Consider the following 12,894-nt stretch of genomic DNA (forward strand, 5'->3'; position numbering starts at 1 on the left):
TCCAGGAATTCTCAAAGATGACTGCCAGTGGTTCTGAGATCACATCTGCCAGTTCTTTTAATACTCTTGGATGCAGTTCATCTGGCCCTGGAGACTTGAATACATCTAAACTAGCCAAGTATTCTTGTACTATCTCCTTAGTTATTCTGGGCCGTGTTTCCTCTGCTGAATCATTTGCTCCAAATTCTTCAATTTCTTCCTTAAGAATGGATAGGTTTGATCTTCTTGCAGTCCATGGGACTCTCAAGAGTCTCCTCCAGCACCATAATTCAAAAGCAACATAAAGAATGTCAAAAACTCCAACCAAACAGCCAACTGTGCATACACTGTAGACTTTTCCCCAAGAACAGTATTTGTATATTTATCTGTCTTATCAGTATCCATGCCCTACAGGAGCTGGTTTCATTCACCCAGCCCACCAGCAGACCAACTCTGCGTAACAAAGATGTCTGCAAACATGACATTGGACATTGGACATTGACAACCCCAGTGCTTGGAGACAAACAGTCAGGTCATGCATCCATAGCAGTGACCAGAGGAAGAATGACCCCTGGGAGGAGAGCAGACAGAATAAATGCTATGGTGCATCTGCAGCAGCACAACTAGATGGCTTCATCTGCCCCAGCTGCAACAAAACCTGTCTCTCCCATATTGGTCTCAGCCTTCCAAGAGTGTGACTTCACTCCCAAAGGCGCACTCCTCTCAAGACAGACGGATGCTAACCACAACCACAAGTGCTGGCTCTCTATAATAGAATTTGTAGGACACACTTGAAAACATAAAAAGTGGTCTGATGGGAAACTGGAAATAGGGGCATTCAAACTATCAGACTGCCACCAACCACCCAAGCACAAAGAAGCCCCTTTGGCTTTTGTAGATCCAAACTGGAATAATCAGTTCTTTACAAACCTTTTAAAATCCTACCAGAGGATATCAAGTACCTTATTTTCATGGTACCACAGACAAATTTCAGAGCAGATGTCCCATCTCAGCACATTATATACATGAACAGTGCTCTTGCCAAAACACTATTCTCTCCCCATTCCATCCTGCTTTTAGCCTGCCTCTAACCCCAGGCTTTTGTAGTTCTTGGGAGAGCCATTTACTTGCATTTTTCTCCCTGTAGCCTTCAGAGAGACTGAAACAGGCAACTCCCTTCAAAATGGAGATTTGCAACTCAATACCTTCATCACTTGATCTAAGGTTACAACACTCACGTGTTAGCTACCAAAGAACAACAACCAGTTAGTTCATCATTAACTCAGCAGGACCCTCAGAGTCCTTTAGAAAACCAACAACATTGTGGGGAAAACCCCAGTTAGCAATACACATTTACCCATTTTCCATTTTAAACCTTAATTAATACACATGCATTCTTCATTTCTGTCTCAATTGAACCATTATACTTAACCACTTGAAGGACAGACCTGAAATAATGCAGCATTGCAGGAGGGAAAACATTGCTGATGAATGTTTCTCACTCTGTCTGCCCACAACCACCTGAGCCAGAAGATGGTCCCATTAACTTCATTAGGATAAGTGGTTTTATGACCACATTTAAGAATCCCATCTAAGAAAAAACAACTATTTTATGTCACAGGCAAAAGTCAGAATGGATTACCACTCTTATTGCTCCTGAATCCTGCAGATTTTTGTCATGCCTTTTATCATGGTGTGTATAACTGGGGCTCCACAGTGATGGATACTGTAGCAAAAGCCTGCTCAGCCAACCAACAGTGAAGCAAATGCTAAGTTTTCCGTTGCATATATGAATTGTTCCCCTTGAGTGGGCCACTTTCAAGTGGCAAAGACATGTTGCAGTCTTTTAAAAAATATGCTTTTCTCTAAACAAAAATACATTTATGTTGATTTTAGGCATGCAAACACTAGGCTATATCATTCTTTTGCTTCCACCAGCACCCCCTTACACTGTTTCAAAGGTCATTCCTAACATCTTTCCATGTTTGTATGGTGGCTTCCTCCACTGCATGTGAATTACTTCATAAGGAAGGGATTCAGATGACACACAAATTCCATGTCCACTTTTTAAGCTCTCACCTGAGAATAGAAAATGTCTTTACACCGACAGTACCATGGGCAAAAGTCAGAGTGGGTGAACTAACTAAATACTTATTTCTGAGCAATATTTGTCAACGCTTCATTTTTTGTCAAACCATGTATCAAGGTGGATATGATTACAGCAGTGGTTATTATCACAGTGACTAATGTCCTATCAAAAACCTGCACAGATTATTAAAGGGGAAATAGAGCCAGTTGTGCTGCTGTTGCTGAATTTACTTCTTATATTGTGTACATGATTTTTATTGTGCCATGTTCAGGTGTGAAAGATCTCTGCAACGGAGAAGCAGTTGTTGGAACTCCCAACACATATTTTTCGCTACTAAATATCTAGTTTACAAGTAGACATCTCCAGGGTCGAGGCATAAATAGTGTGGGTTAAAATTTGAGGTTAGATTTAGGATTAAGGGTTAAATTAAATTTAGGATTTGAGGGCAATTATATATAAAATCAGTAAAGCCTGAGAGCTGCAGGAGGTAATTTTCTGTCAAAATCAGAGCATTATTGTCAGATACATCTGGGTTTTTTTAACAAGGAAGATTTTTCTCCAGTGGTTTAGGTTTGGGCATGTATCACTGTGGTCTTCTAGCATTCCTTGACAGTGACAAACTCATTCATTTGCACGGGAGAGTCTCCTCTAAGTTCCAGGGCCAGCCAAAACAATGGAAAACTTTAATAGTTTCATTTCATTTTGTTCAGTTTATACACCTCTTTCCCAAAATGGACTGTGGCTAGGGTAAATCACAAAAAATCACATTATTATCAAATTTTATTTTTTTTAATTAACATATCTCTATATTATTTTTCAAGAACAATATTCTTCTCAAATAAAATAGGAGGGGGAGAGGAATATGTTACAAAACATATGTTTTTTAAAATCAAGGCAGATGTAATCAGGAGGGAAACCATCAAAAACCATATATTTAAAGAAGAAGCAGATAACCTGTGGCTTTAATGATGTTGCTGGACTACAACTCCCATCATCGCTGACCATCATCCCTGAACATATGATGGCTGTGGCTGAAGGGAGTTGGAATCAAACAACTTCTGACAGGTTATAGGTTCTCCGCTCCTGACCTAAATAGAGGTTCTGTGGTTTCCCTCCAGATCTTGCTTTATTTAAGAAAACTGACAACTCCCCTTCTGTCCTGTCCCTCCCTGCACCAGAAAGAAGCCAAGTCTGAGCAAGCTTTTAAGGTTTTGTGAGGACACAGACCACTGTGGGACAATTGTATATATCTGCAAAAAATGCAGCAACTCTACAGCCACAGTTGACATAGTGAAACTGTAGTGATGGCTCTATGTTCTGCTGTGAGCACTAGGACGAAATGTAACATACCGTTTCAAAACTGACCTAAAGCACACCATCCATTTCTTCAGACAATAAAATATTCCTGGAAATGTGAAACCACAGTTCCCTCCAAACCAATGTTCTTCATGGAGCATGGTTCTTGATGCTTTCCCACTCGTTACTTATCACACAGTTTTTGTATGGGAACATGTCACAGTGGCAACTGGGACGGCACTGTGATAAACATCCTTACAAAAATCCCCCATGTTCAGAAAGGAAGGATGCCTGTGAAATATGGGTAGACCAACAGACCACAAGGCCAACAGACCACAAGGCATCTCCACTTTGACAAAGCTAAGGCATCAATCTGGAACGAATGAATCTTAGTCCGAACTTTAATAACCCAAGCATCTGCTACTCTCTGTCTTCTTAAACACAAACGTAAGTATGACGTCCAATGTTTTTTACATAAATCTCCAGAACTTTCCACATAAAGCAATCTGGGACTTGTGTAATGCAGCAAGAGGCAGAAGATGCTTCCCAAGTCTTGTCCATTATTTAAATACATCCTTAAACTTTCCCAGCACATTAAGAACATGGGCAAATAGCTCACACAGAATAGGATCAAATAGGCAAAAAAAAAAAAACCAACCCAGCGGCACCTCACCTGCTGGTAGATCTGACGTTCTTCAGGAGAAACACATATCAGTCTCTCTTCTCATGAAGCAAAACAGCTTTTTAATTCGGTCATTGCACTATTGTTTTACACCATCTAGCACCTGGTCTGTACTGAGTTGACATTTGTAAATAAGAGTTGAAGGGGGAGCAGCAGTATTATTCTCTATTTTCCACTCAAGCACACACACCCTCTCTCACACACACAAGCACGCAACACAAATACCAAGTCTACCTCTATTATCCACACATAAATATCTAGTGCTCTGTTTGACTACCAACGTTACTTAGCACCAAACTTCCTCTTCCTTAATTTCCTCACTGCCTTATAATTCTTTGTCTTTAAAAGATGTCAAGTCTGCCTGGATTTTTGTATGCAGCTCTAAATGCATGAAGCATGCTTTGCCACAAAAAATAAAACTGCCACCTCTCTTTCCCTCCGCACCTCCCCCCTTCAGCATCCAAAATTAATCTTTAGTCAGGAAGCCTGTTTTCATTCTCTTTCCTCCCACCATTGAAGCAGGAAGCTGACAAAGACCCAGAGCTTACTTGAGTAGAGAAGTTGAAGGAAGTAAAGAATGGAATTTGAGGGAAGGGGCAAGAGACAGGGAGGTCTTTTGTTTGTTTAATGAAGATTTAAACCATTTTCCAAGATAACTCACCCTCCCAAGGACTGTTAAAGATTCTCAGTAAAGCAAAACAATTAGATGAGACAAAAATCGCTAAAACTATAAAATGACAGTAGTGAATAAATAAATAAGATGCAAAAAAGCAGATAAAAGCATTAGCAGCAGATTAAGCACTGCATCATGAATTATATTAGATTGATATTCCACCCTTCTTCCCAAAGGAGTCCAGGGAGGCAAAGACACAAACAATAAAAGATATTAAGACATCTAAACACAATTCCAGCACAGATGCAGACTTGGAAAGGTGTCTACTTAAAAGAGTTGTTTAAAGAAGGCTTCCGTAGGTACCTAAAAGCACTGGCGGACGAAGGTGGGGGCGGAGGGAGCGGTCCATCACGGGTGCCATCCCGGGGGCTGACATTGTGGCCGCCCCCGCCCCCCAGGACACTCAGTGCTCACCGCACACACACCCAAACGCGTGCCACACACCCCCTGGGACGCACACCAGCCATGCCCCCGGATGTACATCGCTCCCGGTACCAGAGCAGGTAGCTTTGCCACTGCCTAAAAGACAACAGAGATGGCACCTGACTTAATAGGAGAATTCCAACAGGTCGCATTCCAATCCTGATAAGATGCTATTTGCACGAGGCCTTCACTTGTAGAGAGTGGCAATAGACCAAGTATATATGGGGTGAGACAATATGTTACGTATAATTGTTTAATTGACATTGAAATGGAAAATGCCTATGTGTATGCTGAAAGGGTTTAACTGGAAGATTCCATTGAAGCTATGGAAAAACAGAAGCTTCTCTGAGCTCTTAGATGGGGTGATAATTGATGTTATTCTCTGCTAGCTAATACATGAGTCTTTAACCTTAGATCACATGAGAGCTACTGAATTGCAAATCACCATTTTGAAATGGAGTTGCCTTTGGGTCCTTTGTTCCCAGGCTCTGTGGGAGTTAAGATGTGTCTCCTGAAGGGACAGAATGCAGCTCCAGCCGAAATGGAGGCTGCTGCTGCTGTCGTTGTTGTTGTTGTTGTTGTTGTTGTTGTTATGCCGCCCGTCTGACTGGGTTTCCCCAGCCACTCTGGGGGGCTCCCAACAGAGTTTTAAAAACACAATAAAACATCAAACATTAAAAACTTCCCTAAACAGGGCTGCCTTCAGATGTTTTCTCAAAGTCAGGTAGTTGCTTATTTCCTTAACATCTGATGGGAGGGCGTTCCACAGGGCGGGTGCCACTACCGAGAAGGCCGTCTGCCTGGTTCCCTCCCTGCTAGAAATCAAGCTAAAAGGTGAAGCTATAGTTTAGTCAAGCTATTCTAGTCAAATATTAATACAGTGGAACCTTTGGTTGTGGACGCAATCCATGATGGAGGCACATCTGTAACCTGCAGAGTTTGCAAGCTGAAGCGCCGTGTCTGCGCCGGCGCAATTTGGCACTTCTGCGCAAAATGCAATTTAGTGCTTCTGTGCATGTGTGAGCGGCGAAACCCGGAAGTAACCTGTTCCGGTACTTCCGGGTTTCCCGCGGTCTACAACCCGAAAACACGTAGCCTGAAGCTAATATAAGAAGAGATATGATTGTATAAAAATGATTAAGAATGTAAGTTTTTGAAATAATAATAATTTTAAAATATTTTTGAGCCTACTGGCATATTCATAAAAGGCTAGAAACTTGCCCTTTAAAAAGAAAACATAAAATTAATATGCTCTGGCTGCTAAGTTCTTTGCTTCCAAATTTGCTGCTTGCATGGAAATGTGGACAGCACAAATCTCTGCTAATATTATAAAAGAGAACAAAACAAGGAAGAGAGATGAAATTTTGCCCATTTCATTTTCAGACACAATTTATTTCCATTGTAGAATTGGACATATGTGGTTTCAGGTTTCCCTCTCCCCTCTCCCCAGCATCCATAACGATGTTTCTCCAAGAGGTTTTTGCACTTGCCAATGCCACTGTGGGATGTTCACTGGATCATTTGGCAGTCTCTTAGTGAGTCTCTACCACAGTGAAACATCTCTGTACAAAAATTGCTTGGACTGCCCACGAGCAAAGCAGCTGTTTCCTCTTACACAGCCAGGTCCTTTTCCAGGTTGCCTTATGTAAAAGGACTAGGGGACTATGGCAATGGACAGCTGACAACATATTTAATCCAGCTATTCTTTGCCATTGTCCCCAAGTCCTTTGAAATGCATCTTACACTATCAGAGGAAAACATATTATTCTGAGACTTAGGAAGATAAGATGATGTAATGAGTCAATTCAATGGTCCACCAGTGAAGACCTGATAGCAGTTCTTCTCCTCAGTTGTGCCACATGAGATAAATTTAACTGATTGGGAACTGGGGGGTTAAACATGCAAAGCCCTGAACTCTTCTCTTTTCTTTTCTTTTTAATGCATCCATCCGATATTTTGTGAAAGCCAGCCGGTGACTTCCAAATGTCTGGTGGAGCCAGATGGGAGGCTCAGGGGAGATGAACCATCCAGCAAAATGGGAGAACCCTGTTTAGGTTAATCACCCATGGAATTAGGCTAACTGGGTCAAGTTCTGGTCAGAGGAGGCCACGCAGGACGATGATCCCGGGGGAAAGGTGATTTATGGGGCTCTGTGCCACCCATGGGGCAGGAGTTGGAGCTGGTGGAGGAAGGGAGTCAAGAAGAAAAGGGTGGGCAGTCAGAGGCAGGAGGAGATTAGGCGGAGGAAGAGCGGCAGGAAGGCTCAGAGAAGGAAGAGACTGTTCCAGAGAGAGTCGTGCCATTGGAATCTCCCCTGACTCCTTCTCTGCTGTCTCCATGGTCAAGGACAAGGAGGGGCTTAAAGCAATAGGAGCAGCTGGTGTTGCCAGATGTCTACTCAGACTCTGTGATCACCATCTGAGGACCTTCTTCATGTGTTCCCTCTATGGGAGGTCCGAGGGTGGCAACACAAGAATGGGCCTTTTCAGTGGTTCTCACCTGGCACCATCATTACATATCCCTAGGAGCCAGGCAAAACCATTTCTTTTTCATCAGGCCTTTGGCTTTTCATTATCTATGGTCTTTTTGCATGGATAGTATGTTTTAATCTAGTTTTTTTTAGAGTAGAATTGTCTTTTAGATTTTTTTTATGCTAGTTTTAATTGCTTAGAATACTGTAAGTTGCTTTGGGTTGCCGTGGCAAAAAGGGAACCAATAAATCTAATCGGTAATAAACATGTCTCCAAGGAGTCCACCGTATTTGGTCTACTGTACCATCTCAGCACTTTATCATTTCATTTTTCCTTCTATGTGGATCAGACCATAAAAGACGGAACTGGAGAAGCTCCTATGCAGAGATAACACATACCTATGTTTCTGGCATTGGCTTGGATCACTGTACACACTATAATACTGTACATGAAAAGCTTACAACCTGTAGGCTAGGCCTGTGCGGTGTGTGATGCAATCATTTGCTGTGGCCTCCTATGGACTCAATAAACCTTCAGTTTTTGCTAATGGATCACCTGGACTTCATACAAACCAAAATAAAACATGGGGGAAGGGGAAACCACCTACAGTTTTATGAATTACATTTTTCTATGTAGGTTATAGTAATGGATGCTACTGTTTATGAAAAACAGCAGGAGAAAAAAAGGAAGATCAAATGAAAGCAGTCACCCAACACTTAGCAAAGCTCTCACAAAGAACATTTTGACATTTTTCTAAAAGCCATGATTGAGCATCTGGAAATCTAGAAATCTAGAAATCTATACATGGGCATAGACAGATCACCTAAATCAACATGCATATTTATCTGCCTGCCAGTTTATCCTGTTAAGAAAGTAAAAAAGGTAAAGGTAAATGACACCTGGACTGTTAAGTCTAGTCAAAGGTGACTATGGAGTTGCAGCACTCATCTCGCTTTCAGGCTGAGGGAGCCGGTGTTTGTCCACAGACAGCTTTCCGCCTTGACCCATCGCTTCAACAATATCCATGGATATTACAGGCTGTGGTCCAGAGCAGAAGGGGAGTTTTTAGTCAGGGTTTGTATCATTGTGAGCCCCGGGCAGCACAGTGATTTCTACTCATACAAATACCAAGAGTAAACCACAATATGTTATCTAGAAAATGCATAGTTGGATGCAGCGTGACCATGCATCTTCTAGCTCACTTAAACCCTGCCACCTGATGTGGTGTGATTGTTAGCACTAAAAGAATAAATTATGCTAAATGGCTACATTTGCATCATTGCATTTAGTTCAGGGGTTTTTTCCTGGTAAAAAGAAACAAGCCAGTGTATAAAGTAGTTAAGAAGAATAGTTGAAATGAGGGTGGCAAAAATGAGAGGCTTGATTAGGGTTTCTGCTTTTGCTAGTTACAATGTTTTGGTCACATGAAAGCTCAGGGGAATGTTACTTGGTGGTCGTTCTTCCACCTCAAAAATGGTTGGATGACTTGTTCCGGAGTCCCATTCTGAAAACTTCCTTTTTAGCTAATTTCAAGAAAGCAGAGCGGATGTTCTCCCTTTCTGTTGCCCCATCCCCCAACATTCATTACATATTATTTTTCCTTCATCTCGTCTCCAAAATCAACCTCAGGGTCTTTTCTGGCTTCCTGTTTCAAATGTGGGAGGAAGCAGAAACAGACTTCCTGTTTAGGATTAATTTTAGACCTTGAGAAAGGGGATGGGGGATAACGAAATGACTGTTTAATTCCCTAGTGCCTTCTCTGTGGGTTTCTTTGGTGGCAAAGTGAGCTTCATATATCCAGAGATGCTATGACTATCAAGGTAGAAAGGGCATATGTAGAGATAAATAATGATAAGACAGAGAAAGAAGGGAGCAAGGAAAAGACTGGTGTTGCATTAGGTGGTAAGTTGTGTTATATAGATTTTGAAGGAAAGATATACTGTGGTACCTCGAGTTACAAATGCCTGAGGTTACAAACACTTCAGGTTACAAACTCTGCTAACCTAGAAGAGTTACCTCAAGTTGAGAACTTTGCCCCAGGATGAGAACAGAAATCATGTGCTGGGGGCGCAGTGGCAGCAAGAGGCCCCATTAGCAAAAGCATGCCTCTAGTTAAGAACAGTTTCAGGTTAAGAACGGACCTCCGGAACAAATTAAGTTCGTAATTGAGGTACCACTGTATAGAGAAAAGATGGATAGGTGGCTGAGTAGATATAAAGGATGTATGTTTACATGTGATTTACGTCACTGAAAGGAAAGAAAGGGCATGCTTTTAAGGGTGTGCTCGAAAGCAGGTCATTTTTCAAAATGGCTGCACTGGCATTCTGTTACTTGGAGTCCTTACTGAGAGCAACTTAATGGATAGAGCAATGGGGATTGTCTTGGGAAAGCTCTGGGTTCAGGCCCCTGCTAACCTACCTCCCAGAGTTGTTGTGATGATAAAATGAGGGATCTTCTTCCATCTTCCTTGTTGGAAGTGGGATACCAACATGATCAGTAAATGCATTGTTGCATTTCAGAAGGCCCAGGGACAGGGCAATCATCAGACACGGATCAACATCCTCACTCCTAAAATCCCACCACAGCTAAGTCTGATCTTTACCCATGCACTGTCTTTAATACACTTTTAATTGTAAGGGTTAGAATCATGTCATTGTTGTTGTTGTTGGTTGGTTGGTTGTTTTATCTAAGGTTCGCAAGATGATAAAAATTTGAGCCCACTGATAAAATCTCCACCCGTGTAGGATTGTGGATGATGAAGCGACTGACTTATTTTATAAGCCAAGTGAAGAGACCCGTGTAAAGAATAGAAATATTTCCCATCACATGCTGTGTTTATTTCTATGGCAGAATTCATCACTTAGGGCTGAAATATTACAAACACATCCAAAACAATGATACTCTGCCTCACTCAGCGATAAAAGATTTAGTTCTAGTACGAACCATTGTGGGAGAATATAGTGGGCCACAGTGCTACATCTCAGTACAAAAACTGCTTGCTGGGATGTGTGCAAGGGCAAAGAGGGTGTTCTCTCTAGAAGGTACCAAAAGCTCCTCCCTCAAATGGGCAGGCTGAAGTCTGGGTTTTTAGTGCCATCATCCTGAAATCCATCACAGAGCATCAAAAGACAATCCCCAGAAATGAATAATAATACAGTGGTACCTGGGGTTACATATGCTTCAGGTTACATACGCCTGAGGTTACAGACCTAACCCAGAAATATTACCGCAGGTTAAGAACTTTGCTTCAGGATGAGAACAGAAATCGTGTTCTGGCGGTGCAGCAGCAGCGGGAGGCCCCATTAGCTAAAGTGATGCTTCAGGTTAAGAACAGCTTCAGGTTAAGAATGGACCTCCGGAACGAATTAAGTGCCTAACCCGAGGTACCACTGTACACATAAATCATCATGATGCAACTCTGTCACTAAATTGCAGCCTTCTCTTTCTTTGCTCCTTTGGAAAGGGCAGTATGCTGACAGCCAAACTTTGTGGCAGCCGCCCTATTTACACCAGCATCTTATTAAAATATTTGCTCCATTTAAAGGTAATGTGTAGGAAAGCCATATGCTTTACAGGGCAGTTTTTATTTAAAAGGTTACTCAGCCTGAGTCTGTTTTGAAGGTAAAGATCCATAAGCTGGGAGATCAGAGGCCTTGAAGTTACCCATCTAAATTCAGCACCTGGACAGCTGATGGCACACATATGAGAATAGCTACAGTCCCCCCCCCCAACAGGTTTTTGCTCTGCTATGGCTCACAGTGAGACACCAGCTGAAGGGTACCATGATGAGGGGATATAGGAAAACATTGCTTGTGAGCGACGAAAAATCTTCAGAGAGCAAACAGTTATTATGAGTCATGGCTGGTGGACTGCACTCACACTTTACAAAGAGGACTGCAGCGAAATTGAGCATATTAGTTTGGAACGACTGAGCTGGTGCGTCCTGAGAGCTGGCTAAGTATTAGTGTCCACAAACATCACATTCAAGAATGCACTAGGAAAACAATGGTTTTTGTCAAGGCTTGACTCATTGTGGATGGGGCACAGTGGTGCATTCCCCTACAAAAACCTCTATGGACATAAGGAGAAGAAGCCTCTAGATTCACTCCATTAAGTGCATCTGTACTGCAACAAAGAACAACGCCTATTGCTGTTTGTCTTCAAGGTAATGCAGATGATCAAAAGAGCAGAAGAACTGCTGGATCAAGCGAAGATCCAACCATTCCTGCGTTCTGTTTACCTCATCAGCTGAGCAGATGAACTCTGGAAGCTCAGAGGAAGGGTGAGAGGAGGGGAGGGGCGTGGGTAGCGCTGTGGTCTAAACCACTGAGCCTCTTGGGCTTGCCGATCAGAAGGTCGGCAGTTCGAATCCCCACGACGGGGTGAGCTCCCGTTGCTCTATCCCAGCTCCTGTCAACCTAGCAGTTTGAAAGCATGCCAGTGCAAGTAGATAAATAGATACCACTGCAGCGGGAAGGTAAACAGCATTTCCGTGCATTCTGGCTTCCATCATGGTTTTCCATTGTGCCAGAAGCAGTTTAGTCATGCTGGCCACATGACCCGGAAAGCTGTTTGTGGACAAACGCCAGCTCCCTCAGCCTGAAAGCAAGATGAGTGCCACAACCCCATAGTCGCCTTTGACTGGACTTAACCGCCCAGGGGTCCTTTACCTTTACCTTGGATCTGGGACTCAAATGAGTGCTGCCTGTGAACAAGTTCCATTTAGCTACCTTTAACATGGGGCCTCTCTGGATGAATAGTGGCTTTTTCTAATAAATAATTCAATTAAAATGCCAATAAGCATAGGAAATGCCTCAACAAATCAGGGTACCCAGCTACCTTGTCTACTTAAGGCCACATTCACACCATACATTTCAAGTACTATGATACCACTTTAAACTGTCATGTCTTCTTCCATAGAATCCCAAAGAATAGGAGTTCCATATTCCCCCTCCAGAATTATAGTTCCCAGAGTGATTTAACAACCAATCCCTCTTCACATGGAACTCTTGGAATTATAGCTCTGTGACGGAAATAGGGGTCTTCGAACAATTATCAGCATCCTTAACAAACGTCAGCTCCCAGAATTCATTGGGGGAAGTCAGGCCTTTTTTTTTCAGCCGGAACTTACCAGAACTCTCCAGAATCCAATTCCATCACCTCTCAGGTGGGCCCATTGCCATTATAAAGAACAAGGAGACATTCATTGTGAGTTCCGGCGCCTCTTTTTCTAGAAGAATAGCACTATGACTATTTAAAGTAGTTTTATATTGTTTTAAAT

Source organism: Podarcis raffonei, chromosome 13, assembly GCF_027172205.1.
Source record: "Podarcis raffonei isolate rPodRaf1 chromosome 13, rPodRaf1.pri, whole genome shotgun sequence".
Classification (NCBI taxonomy): domain Eukaryota; kingdom Metazoa; phylum Chordata; class Lepidosauria; order Squamata; family Lacertidae; genus Podarcis; species Podarcis raffonei.